Source organism: Episyrphus balteatus, chromosome 1 (genome assembly GCF_945859705.1).
Source record: "Episyrphus balteatus chromosome 1, idEpiBalt1.1, whole genome shotgun sequence".
Taxonomy (NCBI): domain Eukaryota; kingdom Metazoa; phylum Arthropoda; class Insecta; order Diptera; family Syrphidae; genus Episyrphus; species Episyrphus balteatus.
In genome coordinates, this window is record NC_079134.1 from 76,832,632 (window position 1) to 76,858,338 (window position 25,707).

A 25,707-nucleotide genomic window follows, 5' to 3' on the forward strand; every position below is an offset into this window, starting at 1 on the left:
AAGAAAAAAATGTATATAGAACTGCCATTTCCAAATGCTAAGAGAGATAAAATTTTGGTTTTAGTAGACGAAAATGTAGAAGCAAGCTTTTTAAAAAATAGTGCATTAAAAAATAATTTTTTTTTTTTTTTTTTTTTGTCCGTGGGTAGGTGTTGAAATCTTCAAAAGATTCTATGAGGCCCGGAAAACACGTGCTCATAGATATGTGGGACTCTTAACCACTAAAACCACCTCCTCCTCCCGATTGCAACTAAGTTCAGATGGAACTTATCTAGCAATTTATCTTTCTCGAAGTTAAGTTACGTGTTGTAGGTAACTTTCCGATGAAAGTTCCTACTGATGATATTTAAAAATAAATAAATAACATTCGTTTTAAATTAAATCATTTAAGTAATGGTTTAAATTTTGTTATCAAAAAAATACTTTAAAGGAAGTTAAACAAATAAAATCTCTAAAACATTTAAATTTATATTAATCAATGCCGATATTTTGAAATAAAGGAATTAAATTGAAAAATTTCACTGTACCAAATCGGAAGGTTTAGTCCTTCGCAAACGTCGTACTAAGTTTGTCTCGTCGAGAATTTCTAGTATTGTTCTATTAGTATGTTCGACTAACCGTTTTCGATGTTTTTGGGCAAACGTTTTTATTTCTTCGCGAACCGTGGGGATTCCAAGATCCCTGTGAAGATCTTCGTTTCTTATATACCACGGCGCATTTACAAATGATCTTAATAATTTACTTTCAAAAGTTTGTAATCTATTTAAATTTGTATCGCGTGTACAACCCCAGAGTTGAATACCGTATGTCCAGACAGGTTTTAGTACCTGCTTGTAAACTAATAATTTGTTTTCGATACTTAGTCTAGAATGTTGTCCTAGCAACCAGTACATTTCTCTCAATTTCATATTTAATTGATCACATTTATTTTTAACCTGCGCTTTCCATTTTAATTTCGCGTCGAGAGTCATCCCGAGATATTTTGCCGCATTTGCAAATGGCACTTGAGTAGTATTAATAAAAACAGGTAGCCTATTTATTTTCTTATATGTAAAGTCCACGTGGACTGACTTAAATTCGTTAAGCGCTATTCGCCACGTTTTTGTCCATTCATTGACATTGTTAAGGGCATTTTGCAATTTACTTGTCGACTCGTTGATTGTTTTGCCTACTGCAAGTATTGCGGTATCATCAGCAAAAGTAGCTACAATTGTGTTTTCTGTTTGAGGTATATCGCGTGTGAATAGAAGGTACAAAAAAGGACCTAAAACACTATCTTGTGGTACCCCAGCCACTATTTCCCTAAAGTCTGAGTAATCATTTCCGTGTCTGACGCGGAAAATTCTGTTCTCTAGATATTCTCTAAGAATGGTAAAGAGTCCTTCAGGTAGGACTTGTCTTAACTTGAATTTGAGGCCCTCGTGCCATACTTTGTCAAAAGCTTGAGATACATCTAAAAAGACCGCTGAACAAATTTTCTTTTCTTCGAGAGCTCTCTCAATGACATCGGTGATTCTATGCACTTGATCTATCGTCGAGTGCTTGTTTCTAAAACCGAACTGGTGTTCAGGTATAAGACCTTTTCCTTCTATTATTGGCTGAAGTCGCTGCAAAAATATTCTCTCAAAAACCTTCGATACTACAGGAAGCAGTGAAATGGGTCTGTATGATTTCTTTTCGTGTGATGGTTTGCCAGGTTTCAAGACCATTATTACTTCTGCGACTTTCCATTGATTTGGAATGTATTCTAACCGATTGAATTAGATTTGTGTTGAGGAGCACGAGTTTGTTGCCATTTTTTACGCGCTTTTCGCTTTTCTTTAAGTACGTCTTTTATCTCTTGGGGATATTTAGCATCTTTGTACCCTGAAATTTCTCTTTGGCAAGGGGTATTGTTCCATGCGGCTTTTTTAACAACATACACAAAATTATCTACCGCTTTCTCAAGCTCAAGAGGTGTCTGTAGTGATACCCTTAATTCAACATTATCCTCAATATCTTTCTTAAAGCCTTCCCAGTTAGTCTTACCGTTTGTTAGTCTAGGTGGCATTTCAACTTTAACAAGACTTTCGCTGATTGTGAGTATAACGGGAGAGTGGTCTGAAAAAAGATCAAAGCATTCCGTTATTTTAATTCGATTTGACGGTATTCCCCTAACTATAAAGTAATCAATCAGGTCAGGTATTTTGGAGGTATCTGCCGGCCAATAAGTTGGTTTCCCAGTAGAATGAAAGTCACAATTGTTCTCCATACCGGCTTCGTATAACGCTCGGCCTTTTTGAGATATACATCTAGAACCCCAAAACGTATGCTTTGCATTAAAGTCGCCGCCGATAATTAAAGTTGGTCTAAGTAATTTTAACAAGTTTGAAAATTCATTTTTATCAATTTTGTACCGCGGAGGGCAGTATATAGATGAGATATTAAGTACATCATGCTTAGTTTCAACTTGCACACTTATAAGTTGCATCGATTCAAGCTCAAGCTTAAGACCTGTCGAGTGTTTAACACAATCTTTTATGTATAATGATGCTCCGCCTCTTGCTTTGTTCGACGGATGAATTGCGTGGTAATCTAGAAAACCATTTATATTGAAATTTGATTCTTTTTTAACATGGGTTTCTGATATCAGACAAATGTCAATATCTTTTTCCCGCATAACCATTTCTAATTCTCCAAGTCTTTGCCACAATCCGTTGGCGTTATAATTTTAAGCTTTTCCATCATTTATATTTTGAATAGTGTTGGATAAAAAAAAATCTTCGAGTTTAGAAAGCCTTTCAGACATAAATTTGTTAAGTTTTAACTGATCCTCAAATTTTGACAAAATTATAGCCAAGCATTGAGAGAATGCGACAGGTTCGGAATTATTTTTGATTACGGGTGAAGCCGCCATTTCAGCGTATGAGTTTCCATTACGTTTCTTTGGAGACGTATTTGATGTTGTTGGCGTTTGATTTTCTTTACCAGTGGCTGGTTTTGTTGTATTTACCCTTTAAAGGGTCTTAGAAGTTTCGTTCTTTGTGGGTTTTCTTTGGGCATGAATTTTTTCTGGGCGTTTTTGTAGCTCTTTAGCTACTTCACAGCCTCTATAACTTGCCGGGTGACTTCCGTTGCAATTTATGCACTTCGCTGGACTCTTGCTATTTCCGATGCAATCTGCGGTTAAGTGTTTTCCCGCGCATTTCACACACCTAGGTTCTTTTTTACAATAAGTTTGTGTGTGGTTGAACCCTTGACAGCGTTTACACTGAGGAACTTGTTTTGTATGTTTTTTTAGAGGTTCGATCTTAACTACGAGGCTAAGTATTCTTTTGATTTTGTAGATTTCCTCTACACCGAAAAAAAAATTTGATAATAACAGCTATCAAATTAACATTTTTCAGTGACAAAAGTCGTCCAACAATTAAAATATCAATTTTGATATTTTATCATATCATTTTGACATTTTTTAATTTTCGCTTGATAGTAAAAATTTCACTTTCACAATAAAAATATCATTTTGACATTTTTTAAAGTTTAAGTGGATAGTGGAAATTTCACTTTGACAATTAAAATATCAGTGTTGACTAGATTTTACGTTTTAGTTTATTATAATGAAACCTATTACTTTCTTTTTCTTTTTTATTATTTTTATTATTTTAAGTATTTTCTTTCTTTTTTCAAAACATTACTCAAAGTGAATATTCTTTACAAAATAGTGGTGATATTATTTTTCTATTATAGGTGATATAATTGTTTTGTTATTTTCTCCCAAACTATGTGAAGTAAAATCTTATTGCCGATCAAATTTTCTCAGTAAATCATACATTTTACTTCAAAAAAACACAAAGCGCCTTTAAATTAGTACACATTAACAATTTTTTATTTTATTTTTTTCAATAATTTGGAATGAGAAATTGATATGAAAAAATGATAATAAAATATCAAAAAAAATTTCCAAAATGTGACATTTAAATATCATCCTGATAATAAAAATATTGTTTTAACATTTTAAATATCATTAAACACATTTTATAGAGCATTTTTGGCTGATATTTAAAAAATGTTAATTTGATATTTAAAAAATGTTAAATTGATATTGGTTTTTTTTTCGGTGTAGTTTTTCTGTTTTATCGAACGTGAGTATAAATAGTGGAAGACCACGTTGTACCACGACTGTTTCCTTATCTTTTTGTTGTCTTTCTTTCTTTACTATGTTTTCCGCATCTAAGATCTTGTAATTCTTTTCTTAAAGATCATTAATGATGTCGGTTTTTTGACATGAAGAGTGTAAGCCCCTCACCAGGACGCGTAGGGGTCTTTCCGACTTGTTTTCATATGTGTACCACTCTACTTTTTCTTCATTCAGTCTTCGCGAAAGGAGACGATAGTTATCGGAGTCTTTTACACAAACTTTCCACTTGTTGTTATTAAGCGAGATAACTTTCAAATTCGTTGGCGGTAACGCCTTTAAAATGGTTTGTAATTTATTGAACTCCGCAACTCCGACAACATTAATCGGTGGCGGTGGCCTTATTTTAACCGGTTTTTCTTTGATATTTGTATCTTTTGGTGCATTTACTTTTTTTATTTCTTCTGTCTCGGAAGAAGAAGCACCCTCTGGTGAGGAGAAAACTTTACGTTTTTTGGTACGTCTTTTTGAATTTTTGGAGGATCTTTCCGTTTCACGTTCTAGCTCTTCTTCGTCTGTTTTATATTCGTGAATAACCACTTGCTGTGGAGTTGTTTTTGTTTCTTTAAGTGTTTGAGCTATTTTTAACATATCATTTTCCTTGCGGAGAAGCAGTGCCGGCTTAAGCACTACCGGCGCCCCTGGGCAAGATTGCAAGTGGCGCCTCTAAAAAAAAATTCATTTTAAAACAATTTTTTAAAATCACGAAAAAAAGCAATAGCAGATTATGTCTTACCTCTCATATACTTGTTAATGCATTTATTAACAATGTGCAGTTTATTAAAGTACATAAGGTTAACTAAAAAAAAAAAATTAAATAATCATGTCATTTAGGCTCAATTGACAAGTTTACCTTTATATCTGACTTTTTTGTTAAAACACATTTAAAGACTAGGTACAGTTGGTTTTATTTGAACAATAATTTTTCAAAAACTTTTTCAACTAGGTACATTAATATCGTTTTCGATTGGAATCACTCAATGATTCACTCATTCTGAAACCCAATAAAAAAGTTTGAATCGCTTCCACTCAATTCTGAAATTTAATATATGTATTGGTGAAAAATCAAATAATTTTTTTTTGTTTTTTCACTAGGAGAATAAAAAACTTGCAGCAGGCTTCTGAATGATTCCGGACGCTTCCGGACGGCCAATCGAAAACGACATACATTTAGAAGTATTAGGTTTGCTCGTTGCGAGCTCTAGGGCACTCTGGGTGGCTCCGAATTCGTTGTCCAAGAGATAATAAATTCGATGTTCGCTAAACTAAAGCTCTGAGGTGTTCGATGAAAAATGAAAACCCGAGAAACTCTGATTTTTTTGACAGTTAATTGACATGATTTAGAGTGCCCTGGAGGGGAGAACAACTAACAGACCTATTTTTTTATTCTCACACACGAACGTAGTTCTTATGAGAAATGGAGAAGCTGTCAATTTTTGGCTGGATTTTGGGTTTTCGGGATTTTGGTTTTTCGGGATTTTGGGATTCTGGGTTTTCGGAATTTTGGGGTTTCGAGTTTTTGGGTTTCCGGGATTTAGGGTTTTCTGGATTTTGGGCTTTCTGGATTTTTAATTTCGGGATTCTGTCCGTCTCCCTTCTGTGAATATTAGGATTGCCTAAGTCTTTCAAAAAAATTGGGGCGCCTTGTTCTTCAAAGAAGATTTTGGACACCATTGTCCTTCCGGAAGCCAAACAAATTAACCCAAAATTGGGGGGGCGCCTTCATTCTTCAAAAAGTTTAGGACAAACAAAACGAGCGCTGTTGAAAATGTAAAATAGAAAAAATTGGAGCGCCTTTGTGAAAGTAAAAATGAATAAAACATCGATTGGAAAGACTTCGTTATTTATATAACTTTTGTAAAAGTTCGGGGCGCCTGCGGCGCCCCTCAATTCTTGCGCCCCTGGGCGACGGCCCAGGCTGCCCCCCCCTAAAACCGGCCCTGCGGAGAAGATCTATTTCTTGATGGGCTTTCTTTAAGACCTCATTTTCAATTCTTAGAAAATTGATTTCTTCTTTCAACTCTTGATAGAGTTTCAATGTTTCGTCGAGTTTTTGACGAAGATGGTTATTGTCTTTTTCAAGATTATCTTTTTTCTCTGAGTCTTCTCTTGCACGCTCTGGCAGTTTAGGCAGACTCTTTTGCCCGGTTGCACTCGATGTTGGTGGTGGTGATCGCGTTATCATGGGTTTTCTTGAAAACGGATTTATCAAGTGTTCGAATTGGAATAATTGCCTCTCCCCAGAATCCTTAGAGCCGACCTCCGAAGAGGGTGGATTTTCCAGAAAATCTGAATTGCCACCTGGGGTACTATATCTTTCTGTTTTACTCATTCCATATTTTTGTATACGTCATTCTCAGTATACGGAGGGTGGATTTTAGTCGCCTCTTACGACAGGCATGCCTACCTCGGGTATATTCTTTCCTTTCCCCTACCCGAAGGGGTATAAAACAAATGTGACTTGCTTTTGTGTACCAAACTGATTCTCTTTTTATTCATGCTACAAGAAAAACCACACAATGAACATTTCCTTTCCAGTTCGAGTAAATTCGATCACATTGATCATTTTGTTCACGATCATTTTACTCGATTTTACTCGAACAGAAAAATGATCGTTTGAACTCGTTTGAAATGTAGGGTTACTTACGAGTCATCATACTCGTAAACAGGAAAGCTCGAACATATTTGAGTTATGTTGATTCTGTTTGTTCGAGATCGTTTTTTTCGAGCAAGTACTCAATGTTCGTAAACAATACTCGACTCGTTTGGTTTTCTGGCACCTACATCCATGTCTCTGTCTAACATACGCAGATCCGCATTGTTATTGAAAACAAAAATAACCCTTTTATCCACCTATCGTTTGTCGCATTCTACATTTTTCTATCGAAATACTTCCTTTTTTGTATCTTCTTACTTCCAACTTGTTTATGTTCCAACTCCCAACAAAAAAAGAGCTATCTTCGAAAAAACAACCCTGGTGGTAAATCGATGAACCAAAATCAGCCGTTAACAGAAAGTAACGACTTTTTGAAAAAAAAATAGAGTAGGTAATTTGTCATTTTGGAAAATTATATTGCTTTTTTCATATAACTACACATTTAAAAATGCATTAGAAAATGAGCAATTTTGATGTTTTTCATGAAATTATTATTCAAAAATAGGGTCAGCTTCTCACAAACTATGCAAGATAAAAGTAGTTTTGGACTATTTTGCAAAAACTGTTACTGAAATATTAAAATAAGGTATGATCAAAATAAAAAAAAAAAAATTTGGCTAGACCATATTTGAGATTAAATGTCAATCTTTCATTGATTGATTGATTGATTGATTGATTGATTGATTGATATAAGGGGTGTTAGATGTACTGCGACCTGTAAGATCTATTGTACCCCCCTTATAAGCTAAATGAGTTAGTACCTCATTTTATAGCTCCTCCTCTAACCTAATTCCTTTCATGAAATTGATTATTTGGGGTATTTTCAAAGAGTGCAATTTATCCTCTTTGACTTGGTACCGACCAATGTGCTTAAATCTTTGGTGTATTAGTGCGTTGCAACTACCCAGGATGTAGTCTGGTGTTTCTTCTTTTTCGCTACAGAATCTACATGTTGCACTATTTACTAAGCCCAAAATATGTAGGTGCCTTCTTAACTTACAGTGGCCCGTGAGGAGCCCAGTGATTAACCTGAGATTGTTTCTACTTAGACTGATACATGATTTGAAACGCTCTCGGTTGTAGTTCCCGAGGAACATTTTCGCTTGTCTCAGTTTTGGTATTTCTGCCCAGTTTTTTGCTCTCCTGGACTCCTCGTCTAGTTTTATTTTATTTTTAATGACATTTTCTCCTATTCCGCAATACGGTTCGGGTCCCATTAAAGGGGAATTTGCTCTCGTTTTTGCTAAGGAGTCCGCCTCCTCGTTACCCTGGACACCAACGTGCCCAGGTACCCAGTGGAGAGTGAAGTTAAGTTTTCCTATGCACTCCAATACTAGCTTGGAGTTGATTTCGTAGGATTTAAGTGCTTTTAGGGCAGCTTGACTATCAGACATAATGGCAATGTTTTTATTCCGGTGATTTAATTTGAGGTTTATTTCTGCACATTTTACAATGGCATTTACCTCAGCTTGAAAGATACTTGGGGATTGACCCACAGGTACGGAGAGTTTGGTACTAGGCCCAAAGACGCCTGCCCCTGTACCTTCCGCTGTTCTCGACCCGTCTGTGTACCATTTGATGGTATTTTCTTTAAAAGAGTGGTTCATAGATTCACCTACCCAATCTTTTTTAGTACTGAGATGTATTGTAGTTTTTCACAAAGTTATAATTTGTGACCATTGCATCTCTTGGAAAGTCAAGGAAGTTTTCTTCTGAGGATCTGGACAGGAATTCTCTTTCTCTGTTGTCTATGCATTTTCCAGCCCGAGTTCCTTCCTTGGCAAATCTCATGATAGCTCCCTTAGCAGCACTTTCAATAATAAGGTGAAGTGGAGTTAAATCAAGAATAACCTCCATTGCTGCTGTAGGCATGTTCTCATGATGCAGACACATGCGAGTCTTTGCACTTTATCTAGTGATTTCCTAGTTGTTGCAAGATCGGTTCTTTTGTGCCAAGCCACAGCACCATAGGTAATTATAGGTCTTACCATCATAGTGTACATCCATCTTAAGATGTATGGTTTGCAGCCCCATGAATTGCTTGCTAATCTTTTGCAAATCATTAAGGCTTTCGTAGCTTTACCAGTAGTTATTTCTACGTGTTTGTTCCAGAGGAGTTTATTGTCTAGTGTGATACCTACACCCAGAGAAAAAACGCATAGTAATTTTTAATCCGTTCTACATTGAATCAATGGTGAAAAATATATTCATTAATTTTCTAAAAATCGTCCTATGCTTAATTTACAGTTTGTCACATCAATTATTATAAGTGAGATGGCACAGTGGTAAGGCACAAGCTTGTCAACCCAGGTATAGCAGGTTCGATCCCCAGCAGATGCCAGTTTTACTTTTTTTAATTTTTTTTTTTATGTGTGAACAACTTAGATTTAAAGTGTGCTACTTTGATTCAATCATTTTCCACTTTAGGCTAAAAATGTAGTGATTTTCCATTGATTCAAAGTGCTTTCGATTGATTTTACGTTGTTTTTTGGCTCAGTGTAGATACTTAACCTCCTCCTGTGTTTCTATTACTTCTCCAGCTAAACGTATAGGTTTCATACGAGGAAGAAGTCTTTTTTTGGTAAATGGTATAATTGTTGTCTTGGTAGGATTGATGTTAAGTCCTGCCGATAGACACCATTTCCGAATGTTTTTCAATCCTCCTTGAATAATATCGCAAACAGTTTCTTCAAACTTCCCACTGTCTATTATTACTATATCATCGGCAAAACCGAGACATCGTATACCTAGGGAAGTTAGATTTTCTAGTAGTTCATCAACAACAATACTCCAAAGCAAGGGTGAAAGGACCCCCCCTGAGGACAGCCTCTTGTTGTGATGATAGTTTGTATATTAAGACCTGCCCTTACCTCAGCCGTTCTTTTGCTCAGCATTTCATAGATCCATCTCACTACAGTGATAGGAACTTTTTTCCTTTCAAGAGCTTTCATTAGAAAATTAGTTTTTTGCAATAAATGTTCTGTGCACCTCACAAACCGTGCAGAAATTTTCAAAATTTCTCGTTTTTCTCAAAATTTTGTCCGGAGGTCTCTTAATATGCATATAACACTGGTTAACAAAATTAAACTTTGTTTTTGTTGCCGAAACAAAAATATACTTTTCTGAAGGTTTTCGGTGTGCTGAATTCGAATCCAAAATCAAAAAAATTAATCAGCTCCTGTTTTTGAAATATTACCGTTAGAAAATGCAGCACTTCGGACCTTATTCTTTTATATATGGAAAATTTTTTGAGCATGTTTAGTAACGGTTTTTATAAGAACTGTTTATCACCTTTTTAAATCTGTTTAAATCTTTCCGATATCTTTTTTACTGCCCGAGATATCCTCAGTTGTTTGGTATTTTTATAAATTTTATAACGTCATTATCTTCTTTGATATATGAAGCCAAACCCACTGACTTCAGTTTAAGATATCTCGGGCAATACAAAAGATATTGAAAAGATTTAAACAGGTATCGAAAGATGGAAATGAGTTCTTACTATAATATAGCATATATTATATGCTCAAACAATTGTCCTTATACATACAAAAGAATAATATCCGAAGAACTCAAAAAAACGTTTTTTTTGCATTTTCTAACGGTAATATCTCAAAAACGGGAGCTGATTAGTTGTTTTTGACTTCGGATTCGACTTCAGCACACCGAAAACCTTCAGCAACAAGTGTAATAATAAAAATGATTAATGTAGATTATAGCACAGACAATTATATACAGATATCGCATCCCATAGAAAAAAAATGTCATCAAAATTTATTCCAGCCGACACGTTTCAGCCGACAAGAGCTTTTTAAATTGAAATCAAAAAGGAAAAGAGAATTTTTCAGCCGACAAAAAAGCTTTTTTTTTAATTTAAAAAGAGAACAATAGGAAAGGATCTCTTACGACCATGACCTTACTCACTCTCCCTCGAAAATAAGAAAAGGAGTGCATGTGGGTAGATAGAAGTGATTTCAATTCGTCTTTGACTGGGCACGTTCAAAGACCTATCGGATAGGCTATCTGGGATACCCTTATCTGGAATATCTCTTTGAACGAAAAGCTATCCAGGTAGCTTGCCAAAGCAGCTACAAAAAAAATATGAAAATATTGAAAAGAGGAAGTTGTTTCTTTTGAGCAAATTCCTGTTTTTTATGGTTGCATAGTACTTGCACAATCGATTTAACTTTAATTCTTGGAAATTTATTTTATTTTCAAGCTGAATAATCGCGCGAATAGAAATCAAGATAAAAAATAGCCAAATATTTATCAGCTGATCACTCGAATACCTGAGGTATACCAAAAATTCTCGGATACCTTCAGTTTATTTACTGCAACTTGATAATGTTTTGCATTAAAAAAATACTATTGCACCATCTTTATTGACAAAATCAATATTTTGCCTTACAAAAAAATGTACCTACCTATTGTAAATAAAAAAAAATTCTCCATAGAAAAAACAAATGCAAAGTGTGGGCAATAAATAGTTCATTTTCAATAATCGTCGAACTTCGACGTCGTACCATTTTTCATCACAGAATCTATGCTTTTCACCGATGCGAAAGCAGGAAAGTTTATGCTTTGACAAGGGCGCCGGTTTTCTACATTTTTTTCGTAGGAATGACTTAATTCCACCTTAATTATTTGCTGCATTTGCCGTACTCCCACTATCAAGTTTATTTTCACGAAAACTTCTCTTGTTATCAAATTCTTACTTCATTTTTTGTCACTTTTGGCTCTCTCTTCGACCAAAGGCTTCCTTCCTGATCGTTTTAGGTAACCATACTTGTCATCTTTGTAAGTTAAATTATCAATTACACAATCGGACCTTTCTTCTCCTCCAGATTTTTCGCGGTTGGGCAGTCAATTTTTATGGTAAGCCTTGATTTTGCACTTGATTCTGCCTGCGTCAAGGGTTTTTCCCGCCTTATCATAAAAAAAAACCGAAACATTTTACTTATAAAATGTTCATAATGGGTTAAATTCATTTTCCAACTGTTTTGCTTACTTTTGGTTACATTTGATCCCGCTGAACCACACTTTTAATGTGAAAATCAGCTGTGCCTTTATAATTATTTCGCACCAGAAATTAAAAAAAATAATTTTTAAAATTAAGTTTAACGAATTAAATAAAAATAAAGTGTGGCAAACAATCCAGTATACACTTGTCATCTTATTCGTGCAAGGAGTAAAAATTAAATATCCTTTATATGGTTTAAAAACGAAAATAATCGACTGCCTTTATAGTTATTTCGGTGGGTGTATAGTTAGGTATTTAAATATTTTGGTTCTGCAATATGGAGCAAAGACAAACCAGACATTTGAAAGTTCTCCGTTTCCGCTGTTCTTGATTTATAGATAATCTAACTAACACGATTTTTTTTTAATATGTTTTAAAGATATCGATTTTTTTCCAAGTTAAAATACTGAAAGCATATTAGCATATTTATACATATTAGGTATTTTTAATGCAGCTAAGTAGGTATTTCAATTTAAAAATTTTTATGTTTTTGAAAATTCGTAAGTACATACTTACCTACTTACCTACCTATTTTCAAATATTATTTGTCTATACATGATTCTGGCTACGGAACCCGAAAAATCCCTGTGTTGTTATTTTGTACATACAATTTATAATTTCTTTTGTAAAATAAATTTTTATGTTCTGTTTTGTGAATAAAAATCGTAGGTAGTTGATCAAAACCTAAAGTTGAAAATTTCATAAACCTGCCTATTATAATGTACCTACAACAATGAGATACGTAGTATTTGCTACATACATAATATAATTACAAACATATCTGACTGACTACGGTTTAAATGAGTTTATTTGTGTAAGTATACCTGTGTTCTACCTACGTTAAGTAACGTTTGTACATAGTTACTATTTGATCGACATAGTTATGTACGATGTTCCTACTACCTCCCTACTAACTTAACTTGATCAAAATTAAAAACAAAGTGTAGCAAATATGTTACTATATGTAGGTACCTACAACCTATTTGTTTCACCTACCTACTTAGATACTCATGATTTGATACCCCAGTTCAACAAGACAAAAAAAAAATAAACACAAAACAAATCAATGCGCAAACAAATAAAACTGTGCATGCATTCTTTTTTCCTTGATTTACAAAAAATATCCCAAAACCAGATCTCATTTTTATTCCTAACCCTAACCTATCCTATGAAAAAATATTAAAGAACAAAATTTCACATGGTATAAAAAGAGAAGGTATGATCATTAGAAAAAACTCAGTATCGAGAACTGTCAAAACTTATGGCTACTTAACGTTTAACAAATTTGTCTTGGAAATTGTTGTTGCTTTTGACTTTGCCAAATGCCAAACGTCAAAACCTTAGTACCCCATTTTGTAAGATGGCGGCTCTAATGATCATACCTTGTCTTTTTATACCATGAAAATTTCATTCATTGATCAGGTACCTACCAGAGATCCAAATGAGTATGTTCGAACCTGTTCGAACAATTTCATTTTTTTAAAATGATCGTTCGTGCTCGATTGTTTTCTCTCTTTACTCGTAAATCATCTTACTCATAAACAAAAATACTCACAAACAAAACCATACAAATTGTTTGAACTCATGAGTATACTCGATCCTCAATACCCACGAACAAAATTACTCGTAAACAGATCGACTGTTCATAAACACTAGGCTTTACTCGAAGTGATCGAAAGTGATCGAAGTGTTCGAACGTGATCGAAAAATCATGAACAGTTTGAACAATGAAAACAACCTGTTGCATATTTTTTTTCATTTAGGCTTTGAGGGTTGGTTGTTTGCGATACAAATGCAATTAAAACAGGTTATTTTAATTTTACAATTGTGCTTTTAGAAAGGGATTTTCAATGACTGAGTAAATAAAAAAGTAATTAGTCGTTAGGTAACAATACAAATGGGGTAGTGGGGAATGCCCACTTAATTTGTGCAGGTAGGTGCGTATAGTAGAAACATATCCCTAAAAAATATGCAATAATACGATTTGGGATGATTGTTTTTAAAACAAATTACTATTTTTTTGGGTAGGTATATTGGGGAAATTACAAATCAGCATGAAAGGGTTAAAGGGAAAGTTATGAATGAAATATTTTAGTTCAAAAGCTGATTTCTTGCGAGAACAATATTTAAACAGTAATGTTCTGAGTTCACTTAAAAAAGTACATAATAGTTTTATAAAATCAATGGAAGGACAAAGTATTAGCTTAAATCTTAATAATAATATATTTTCTATTTGCGACAAAAGAAACTGCCGAAGTAAGGTATGGGGGACTTTTGGCGAAATTAAAAATCAAAATGGTGATACTATACCAAACTTTGTGGCATGCAGATCGTGCAAAAAAGTGATGAAAAATTTTAAAACAACGACGAACCTTTTGAGGCACAGATGTTTTAAAGAAAGCTTGCCAAATATAATAAAAGAAGTGATTGTGTCGATGGCCGATAAGAAAGCAGTTTTTGATGTGTCCGTGAAGCTGTGTATTGAAGATCCAAATGAGTATGTTCAAACAAAAGATTTGTGGACTGACATTTTGGAAAATTTAGAAAATTTAAGTGATTTAAAATACAAAGTAAAACATTATTTAGTGAATTTGTTTCATCCCGAAATTAAAATGTCATTCAAAAGTGCGACATTTTTATATCCCTCCAACTGAAAAGACCGAAATAATATGATTACATAAAGTCAATAGTTCCTGCTACTGCTGCGGCATCTGAAGATATTTTGGACGAACAACCAACAACTAGTTCAAGGGCCAGTTATATTTTCTCGGATTTTATGAATGAAAATACAACAACGAGCGTGAACTCTATTGATATTGAAATAGAAAGATACATTCAGTTTAATTCGAAAAGCCCTGTGGATATTCTTCAATGGTGTTGTGAAAATGCATTTTCACAGGCGGAAACATAATTACAGAAAAACGATCGAGGTTGAACCCAGAAACTGTAAATAATTTGATGATTGCGAATTCAAACTTAAAGATAAATCCAATTTAAATATTTTTTTTTTCATAATAAATATATATAAATTTTTGTATCTAGCATTAAGTTTTATTTAATTTTTCTTTTTTTTTCTGTATTTATTTTATTTTATTCTAATATGTTTTTCTTCATTTCATTATCCTGTCAAATTAATTAATTTAAATAAAACAAATGTAACTTGCTTTTGTGTACCAAACTGATTCCTTTTATTTATGCTACAAGAAAAACCACCCTCGAACACTATGAACATTCCCTATCCAGTTCGAGTAATTTCGATCATATTGATCATAAACATTTTGTTCACGATCATTTTATTCGATTTTACTCGAACAGAAAAATGATCGTTTGAACTCGTTTGAAATGTAGGATTACTTACGAGTCATCATACTCCTAAACAGAAAAGCTCGAACATATTTGAGCTGTGTTGATTCTGTTTGTTCGTGATCGTTTTTTTTTCGAGTAAGTACTCGATGTTCGTAAACAATAACCGACTCGTTTGGTTCTCTGGTACCTACTACTTTCTTAAAATGCATTCACAATCCTTTTGCATACCTACACACAATTACTCAATCCCGCCATCCAAGGAAACCAAAACAAGACTAAATTGCAAAAAAAAAACAAACAAAACCAAAAAACCAACCCAAATATGCACAAGTAGGTACATATTCCTTATTCTTTCTTTCTCTAGATCTTTTGTGAGTAGGTTAGGTACTGAACTACTGAGTAAGTTTTTTTGTTGTTTTTTTTTCATGAACCGTTCTCGTTGAGCCAGACTGACCAGCATCAACCGTATTTTCTTTTGATAGAAAGAAACAACAAACGTGCGCCAGGAAGACTCGATACTCGAGCCACAAGGTCTATTTCTATGGACAGAAAAAAAAAAAATATGTGCACAACGTTCTTGAGTGGTAACTGGTAATCGTATCTGAGTTCTATTTTCTTTGGTGCTCTTTTACTTCAAAACGACGATTTTCTGTTAGCCTTTCCATTTTTTTAATTGACAAACAATATTGCAACACCACAGATCACCTCATGCTCATATTTTTATTCCTCATCCCAACCTACCTTATGAAAAAAATATTAGAGAAAAAAATGCATTTATTGTTCAGGTTGTTTTGTTTAAATACGTCCACAATCCATCTGCACACACACAGCTCTATTTTTCTTCCAAAAAACCCGCCTTAAAAAAGAAACAGTTAAAACGGGATTTTGCAATGCAAAAACACAACAAGAATACAAGAAAAAAAATCTAAGATACATACCCCGTTTGTATGGCGATTTGAATCCGAATTGAATCAGGATTTAGGTCTATATATACCTGAATCGAATTGAATCCGGATTTGTCGATCCGATCCGACTCGGGGAGCTGAATCGAATCGAAAATATGCATATATACCAAACGAATTGAATACTCGAGATATAATTTATGGTGGAAATTGTGTGTGATTGTCTTCTTATTTGCAAATTTTACTGTATGTATGTATTATGATATCTAGTTTTGCTTGCACTTTGTTTTTGGTTAGATTTTTCTATTTTACTGCAAATATATTTAAAAGAAAAATTGTGTTTTCGATTCTATTTCAATTCGATTCCTCGATCTGGTACTTCCATATACCTGGATCGAAATTTCGATTCAGTTTCAATTCGATCTTTAAATCGGTCATACAAACGGGGTAACAGAAAAATAACGATTCCAACTCATGATTTTTTTTCTTTTCTATCCATACAAAAAGATCTTCTCGCTTTGTCTGAGCGAGAGCCGTGAAAACACATGAAACACAAAGACCACGTAAAAGAGAATCAGAGAATATAGAATCAAAATTCCAAAGAGAAAAAAAGCATTTTAAATTTTCTCAAATTTTTCATTGAAAAGAGCTTTTTTAAAAGCTCTTCAAAGTGGTGATTTTCAGTTTCATATGTTACTTTTTTCTATGAAAATGAGACATCTGTATATAACTATTTGTGCTTCAACCACAAATAATTATACACAGATATCTTTCTTCAAAGAAGACAGTTACCTACATATTAAAAAAATTAAACAAAATTAAAAAAAAACCAACAAAAAAAACTTACTCAGTAGTTCAGTACCTACCAGAGATCCAAATGAGTATGTTCGAACCCGTTCGAACAATTTCGATTTCTTAAAATGATCGTTCGTGCTCGATCGTTTTCTCTCTATACTCGTAATCGTAAATCATCTTACTCATAAACAAAAATACTCACAAACAAAACCACACAAATTGTTTGAACTCATGAGTATACTCGATAATCAATACCCACGGACAAAATTACTCGTAAACAGATCGACTGTTTATAAACACTAGGCTTTATTCGAAATGATCGAAAATGATCGAAGTGGTCGAACGTGATCGAAAAATCATGAGCAGTTTGAACAATGAAAACAACCACTTCCAATTTCTACGCTCTAAAGGTACCTGTTGCATATTTTTTTTTTATTTAGGTTTTGATGGTTGGTTGTTTGCGGTACAACTGCAATTAAAGCAGGTTATTTTAATTTTACAATTGTGCTTTCAGAAAGGGTTTATCATTGACTGCGTAAATAAAAAAGTAATTAGTCGTTAGGTAACAATACAAATGTGGTAGTAGGGAATGCCCAATTAATTTGTGCAGGTAGGTGCGTAATAGAATCGTTTCCTTAAAAAATATGCAATAATGCGATTGTGGATGATTGTTTTTAAAACAAATTACTATTCTTCTGGTAGGTATATTGAGGAAATTACAAATCTGCATGAATGGGTTACTGTAGAAGGCTCTGGAATGCAGGCATTTATTAAAGAGTGTATAAAATACGGTGGTAAATACGGAGGACAAGTAAACGTGAAAGACATGCTTCCCACTGGAACAACCATAAGCAACAATATAAAAAATATTAAAGACTAATTAGTGGAAATAGTTAAAACAGAATGATATGAATGAAAAGTGTCATAATTTTTAACTTAATTTAATTTATTTAATTTTTTGTATCCAACATTAAGGTTAATTAAATTTGTTTTTAATTAATTAAATTAATTCTAATATGTTTTTCTTCATTTCATTATCTTTTCAAATTAATTAATTTTAATAAAACAAATGTGACTTGCTTTTGTGTACCAAACTGATTCTCTTTTAATTCATGCTACAAGAAAAACCACCCTCGAACATTATGAACATTTCCTTTCCAGTTCGATTAAATTCGATCACATTGATCATGAACATTTTGTTCACGTTCATTTTACTCGATTTTGCTCGAACAGAAAAATGATCGTTTGAACTCGTTTGAAATGTAGGGTTACTTACGAGTCATCATACTCGTAAACAGGAAAGCTCGAACATATTTGAGTTGTGTTGATTTTGTTTGTTCGAGATCGTTTTTTTTCGATTAAGTACTCGATGTTCGTAAACAATACTCGACTCATTTGGTTCTCTGGAAGATACTAGAACCTACTATTGCACGTGTATTAAGGTACACGTGTTACACGTTCATTTAAATTATTAGTGCCGAAGCACCTGTATTTATATTTACACTTGTAAATAGCGTTCGAACAAGTAGATTTTGTGGCGATTTCTTAAAAAATGCATTATATTGAATAAAAAGGTTATTGTTCAGGTTCTTGCGTTTTTTTACTTTAAATTTAAATTTAATTGGAAATTTTTTTAATTAACGTTTTTGTTTACAGAAACTTTTGATTGTGTATTCGAATGTTTAAGAAAGATATATGTATGAATATAGGAACGCACAAAAAAAGTTTGCAAACAGGAAATTAGCAAAAATTATTAAAATTTTTTTTTTTACATACGCTTTCATACGCTTTTATTAGCTTTGTTTGTAACTGACAAAGCATTTAAAAAACTAACCATATACATAAATATTGGATAAATATTTTTACCCGATTCCAATTATCGTATCGAACTGAAACTTTGTACACATATGAAGTTCGGATGGCAAGGCAATATTTTGGCATTTCGGGGTTTAAACAGCCCAAATATATTTTATGCCATTCAAATTATTGCAAAAAGTTTTGTGGGTGGTAGGTATGCAAGAGAGGGGCTTTGGGAGCTCATACCATCCAAATAAATTTTCATCTACCTACTTTCAAATATCTTAAGGATATGTGCAGACATGCACTACGACGGATACACAGAAAACACGTCAGCAACAAGTATGAAAAAGCCAAAATTACAAAACTCGACAAATATCTTATCCAATCAAGCAGAAGATGCCTACAGAACCTGACCAACCACCCTAACTCAATAATAGGAAGAATCATGAACCAGCCAAGACATCCTAACCAGCGGTAGGGGAGAGTGGGGCAGTTTTGAACACTTTTTGCTTTCGCAACTGCTAGAAAGATATTTATTCGATTTATTGATCTGTTAAGTTTACTTATATGAAGCAGTGATATTGAACTTCGATTTTAAATTATATCTGGTTATTTTAGCATATTATTTATATTTAATTTTAATTTTTGACCAATATTAGATCTTATGTTCAAAAGTGCCCCATGTATGGGGCAGTTTTGAACATGAAAGGGGCAGTTTTGAACATCAGTATTAATTTTGTTGTAATGAATAAATAATACTTAACTTTTTATTATTTTTTTAATAAGAACATACAAAACCTCCAAATTGATTATTATATCATATTCAATTAACCAACAAATAATAAAAACTCAGAAAAAATAACATTAAAATTTAAACTATAGTTATCAGTTTATCACATTTATAAGTTCAAAAGAAAAACAAAAGCCAAGAAATATTAATTTAAAATATATCTTAGAAAAATGGTATTCATACCATTTATGCTTCTCAGAGTAAAATAGATTTATTTTCAATATATATATAGATATATTTCTAGACATTAAATCAAAATGTTAACAAAGCGGATGTTCTTCATGTACCGGGACATTAATTGGTGTAGGTAGCTTGACTTTAATTTCTATAACGCTTAAGCGCTATATAATCGAGTTCTCATCGAGAACAGTCTAGCAGAACTTGAAGAATTCAGGCATTTTTTTAAATCTTCAATTATGTTGTACATATTCCCATTTTTTCTTTAATTTTGCCCACAAATGCAAGTTTCATTATTTTTTTTATAAGAACATTACGATTTATTAAATAAAACACATTCAAGTGTCCTTAAAATGTCTGATACAAACTGCTCGGGGCGGTTTTGAACATGTTCAAAACTGCCCCAACACACTTGTTCAAAACTGCCCCCACTGTGTCAACGACATAAAATGTTGAATAAATATTTAACATTAATATATTCATTCAAAAATTCACCGTCAATTAGTTTAAAATTCATTAACCATTAACAAAAACTGTATTGCGTTTTGAAATCACGTACCAATTTTTTTTTAAACTCTTACAACTAAAAAACTGAAATAATGCAAAACCACTATAAAAATCACCTTCCACCTATAAATCTGAAAGTCAGCTGAGATAACGATGGAAAGTCGTTGACATTTATGGATATCGTGTTGACGGGTTCAAATATCGAAATACTTCTAAAAAAGATTGATATACTAAAATTGTATATTCAGTGTTCAAATGTGCCCCGTGTTAAAAACTGCCCCACTCTCCCCTACTTAGAAGCTAAGGAACTTTTGAATGAGGATTTGATATCAACCAACGACGAAGAGAACATTCCCTTCTACGCTGATCCTGGGTCAGCTCACTATCGTGGCTGAAAGCCTCACCTCTCCCTAATCCAACCTTCACAATGACAACCGGACCTGAAAAACCTGAGTTAAGAAGCTGCCAACAGAATTAATATTTAAAACAAACACAATGACAATTAACTGTAAATTTAGCTTAAAAAAAAACAATGTAAAAACGTTAGGCCCCTTTTGTGCCAACATAATACCAATATTATCAATGTAAATTTTTGGATAACTAGCTTTAAGCAAATTGTATATATATAATTACTGTTCAATAAAAATATCGTTAAATCGTTAACTTTCAAATATTATACGACTAAAAAGTAAAAAAAATAAAACAGATTTTTAGATCAAAAGACGTAGAGGGTTTTGTTCAAACTATAGTATAGCACAATTTAATTATTTTATAGGTTTTAGTGCTTGATAATCTAGGGTGTTTTCATAAACGTCTGCCTAACTTAGGCCTGCGTTAGACGTGTTCATTAAGTCAGACCTGCGATCAGACTAAGTCCAACTGCAGTACTGCTGTTCATAAACGTCATTTATTTCGTCAACGTCGCGACGCGTTGGGCAGTTTGCGCAGCCAAAATTTTATGGTTTTTATTGTTAATTATTGTAAAAATTGTAAAAAAAATAAAAGCAAACATATTAATTAGGGTGGTGCAAAAAATGTATCTTTTTTTCATTTTTCGAAAAATTTAGATTTTAGTGACACAGAAAATTTCTAAATCGTGTTTTTTGATAGATCCAGTTTAATTTTTTTTTCGTGTTAGGGTAGCTCTAAAAATTGTTATCTTCTATAGTTTCTTGTGAAATTCAAAAAAATTCAATTATTTTGACCAAATAATCGAAGAAAAAAAAATTTCCATTAGGGTGGTTCAAAAATTTTTTTTTTTAAATTATTGAAAAAAAAATAATTTTCACTGCAGAGAAAGTTTGTAAAACATGGTTTATGAAATATAATGTAAAGTTGAGTAGGCATTTTCGCATTAGGGGCTCAGCAACATAGTCAGCCCCATTGTGAGTTTCACGTTAACAAGATTCAACCCGGAAAAATTGAATTTCACTTTTCCCCTATTGTCAGTTCCGGGCGAAAAGTTGTTCACGTTCGGCAATCTCCTTGCATTTTCAACTTTTTTTCAGGTAATTTGTCAGGCATTTGACAGCTTTCACTAAAATTTTGGTGCCGAACAAGAAACTAGTTCAACGGAAAATGCAATTCCCTTTGGGTGAAACTCATTTTTAAATTCCGGGCGAACAAAAATATTCCGGGCGGAAAATATTCCACGTGAAACTCACAATAGGGCTGAGTTGAGTATATTTTACATTTACTCTTGAAATTCAACCCATATCGATTAAATTGATTTGATATGAATTAAATTTTAAAATAAATTTAAAACTAATTTTTTTTACAAATTGTCCGTGTAATTAAAAACAATGTTTTCGGGAACTGAAGAGGAAATATTTTTTTGCTTATCCAAACAAAACTCATTCTGTGATCATTTTTATATTATTTTTTTCTGACGTTTATGAACACTCAGTGACTGCTGAAAATTGTACTAACGTAGGTCTTCAAACATTCTGCAGAATTGGTGTGTTCAATAATGCAGCAAAGCCGAAAGACGATCTTACTAACGCAGATTTCCGACGTTTATGAAAACACCCCTAATCAAATCTGTTTTATTTTGTATACTTTTTAATCGTATAATATTTGAAAGTAGGTAGATGAAAATTTATTTGGATGGTATGAGCTCCCAAAGCCCCTCTCTTGCATATTACCTACAAAAGTTTTTGCAATAATTTGAATGGGATAAAATAGATTTGGGCTGCTTCAACCCCCCAATGCCCCTCCCCTGAGTCCAGACTCCAAAATATTTCGTTGCCATCCGAACTTCATATGTGTACAAAATTTCAGTTCGATACGATAATTGGAATCGGGTAAAAATAGTTTTCCAATATTTATGTATATGGCTAGTTTTTTAGTTGCTTTGTCAGTTACAAACAAAGCTAATAGTCGGAGAGGCGACCGTCGAGTTACTTAGCTCATAAGGTTAGAGGTTGAAATTAGTGTCAAATGAAAGATAAGTTGATACTGAAAATAAAAAATTAGGGTTGCCACTTCTAAAATGGGAACTTCCATGTGGCAACCCTATTTGAAAGGAAAAATTGTCTCATAACTAATACATTCATATCTTTATTGTTTGGCCAGATAAAATTTTTTTTTAAATGCCAAACGAAAGTCAAAATATTAAAAAAAAATAATAAAATAATGTAAAGAACGTAACCCTACAAATGTGGTAACCCCATTCAAATGAAAACAACACGGACAAAAATTGAACAAAACAGTATAACTTTTTATGCACCAGAAAGCTAAACTATACAATATATTTTAGATAATACTCCCTTCTACCTAAAAAATGTCGAGTGCCACCACGCAAACACAGACAAGTACTCGGCAACCCTACTGAAATGCTAAAAAACGCAAAAATCACTTGTTTTTTGGCCAAAGTGTATAATATTTGATAGAGTTAAAGGCTATAAAATACATCATATTAAGATAAGACTCTCTTCTAACTAAAAAATGACGGGTGCCACCTCGCAAATGCAGACAAGCACTCGGCAACCCTATACAAATGCTAAAAAACAATAAAATAACTTGTTTTAGTGTTTTTTTAGCATTTGAGTAGGGTTGCCGAATACTTGTCTGCATTTACGGCACCCGACATTTTTTAGAAAGAAGAGAGTCTAAGCTAAACATGATGTATTTTATAGCCTTTAACTCTATCAAATATTATACTCTTTGGCCAAAAAACAAGTGATTTTTGCGTTTTTTAGCATTTCAGTAGGGTTGCCGAGTACTTGTCTGCATTTGCGGGGTGGCACCCGACATTTTTTAGGTAGAAGGGAGTATTATCTAAAATATATTGTATAATTTAGCTTTCTGGTGCATAAAAAGTTATACTGTTTTGTTCAAAGAAGATTTTTGTCCGTGTTGTTTTCATTTGAATGGGGTTGCCACATTTGTAGGGTTACGTTCTTTACATTATTTTATTATTTTTTTTAATATTTTGACTTTCGTTTGGCATTTAAAAAAAATTTTTATCTGGCCAAACAACAAAGATATGAATGTATTAGTTATGAGACAATTTTTCCTTTCAAATAGGGTTGCCACATGGAAGTTCCTATTTTAGAAATGGCAACCCTATTTTTTTATTTTCAGTATCAACTTATCTTTCATTTGACACTAATTTTAACCTCTAACCTTATGAGCTAAGTAACTCGACGGTCGCCGCTTGGACTATAATAAAAGCGTATGAATAATAAAAAAACTTTATTATTTTTGCAAATTTCCTGTTTGCCAACTTTTTTTTGTGCGTACCTATATTCATACACATATTTTTCTTAAACATTCGAATACACAATCAAAAGTTTCTTTAAACATTATTTCTGAATGTTTAACACGGTGTTACAAAAATGAGGTTTTAAAATATACGCGGGCAGAGACCTTTCACGTTTTGTAGATCTAGTCGCACTGATTACGAAACGGTATTTAAATAGTCCCTAACACCCCCAAAATCTGTAGTTAGGGGCAAAAAACGGTTTTTTTGACCTTCACCCATTGAAAAAATTCTAGCTACGTCAAATTTTTACCCATTTTTTTACAGTTTCTGATAGAAGATAAACATACCTTTTCAACAATGTATAAAACATGTACCTCGGTTACATGGTATAAAAAGAGAAGGTATGATCATTAGAAAAAACTCAGTATCGAGAACTGTCAAAACTTATGGCTACTTAAGGTTTTGACAGCCCAGCCCATTGAAATTGTTGTTGTAAACAAATTTGTCTTGGAAATTGTTGTTGCTTTTGACTTTGCCAAATGCCAAACGTCAAAACCTTATTACCCCATTTTGTAAGATGGCGGCTCTAATGATCATACCTTGTCTTTTTATACCATGCCTCGGTTAAACCACATAGAATTTATAAACTGTTAAAGTTCAAAAATTCCATTTTTTTCGTCACTTGCCCAACTTCGACATCAAATTAAAGTATATATTTTCACAACAACATGCTGTTTTAAAAATATATTCTAAAATAATATTTATTTTAAAATCAAACGAGGTATTTTTTATGAAAATCTGTTTAAAATCGGCTTAGAAAAAAAAATTACGATTTCAACCCAGATACAGAAATTCGAACTTTTTGAGTGTTACACCGTGTAATTGACGAATGGTTAATGTTTCATAAATTAATTTATCAACAAGTCCAGCCACGTAAAAACAGAAAAAAGAGGTTTTTTAGAAAAAAGTAGTTTTGGTTTTTTGTTAATTTCTCGAAAATGACAAGATATTTTTAATCCGGTTTTCTGTTTTTGTTTAAAAATAAATAAGATCATCGAATTTTAAAAACTTAGTTAGTACCTACTTAATTACATAAAATTTTGAAAAAAATTAGTTTGAAATTTTTTTCCAATTTTTTTTTTTCAAAATTTTGATTTTAAAAATCAATTTCAAAAAGACTATTGTAAAAGACTTGGTTTTGGCCTTACAAAAAGGTATAGCACGTTATTGTAAGTATAACCGTTGGTTTTTAATGTTTTTTTTTTTCAAAATAAGTCAATTTCTTTTAAATTGCCCCTCCCCGCTAAACGAGGTGGAATAGACCCCCCCCCTCCCATATGATTTTTTTCTTGTCTAGACCTAATCTATATGCTCTAGCTTTTTGGCTCATTACTCCTGAATCAACCTGGGGGGTCATTCCGTAATTTTGAAAACGATAATCGAATCGATGATAATCGTTTTACAGTTTGAGAATCTTTAAAGCTATTTTAAGTCAATTCTGATTCAATTTTTCCTAAATAGTTTATATAAATAAAAGTTTTCGTATCCTCAGAAGTCGTATTAGTCTAGGTGATTTAGTAGTTGCCTCTTACTCGGGTGTCCGAAGTTCGATTCCGGAAATTGAAGTTGTTTTTTTTTTTATTTTCTCAATAATCGTCAATAATCGTCAATAAATAAACGATAGCTAAATAGGTCTCGTTTTTGGAGAATTTATTCGTTTTTGGATGCAATATTTGATTTTTTTTAAAGTGTTTATTAATCTATTCCAATCACCGATTAATTTGCAATCTCCACAAACAAAAAAAAAATATTAATGATAAATTTCTACGAATAACCATAATGTTAGAGTAAATTATTTTAATATGTGTAACAAAACA

General features: G+C 32.9%; 1 protein-coding gene across 5 annotated transcripts in view; it reads left to right on the forward strand.

Annotated features, from left to right (window-relative positions):
• The window catches only part of LOC129905216 (uncharacterized), a 429,598-nt gene that overhangs the window by 236,682 nt on the left and 167,209 nt on the right, over positions 1-25,707 (forward strand). The gene's annotated exons all lie outside the window — the stretch shown is intronic.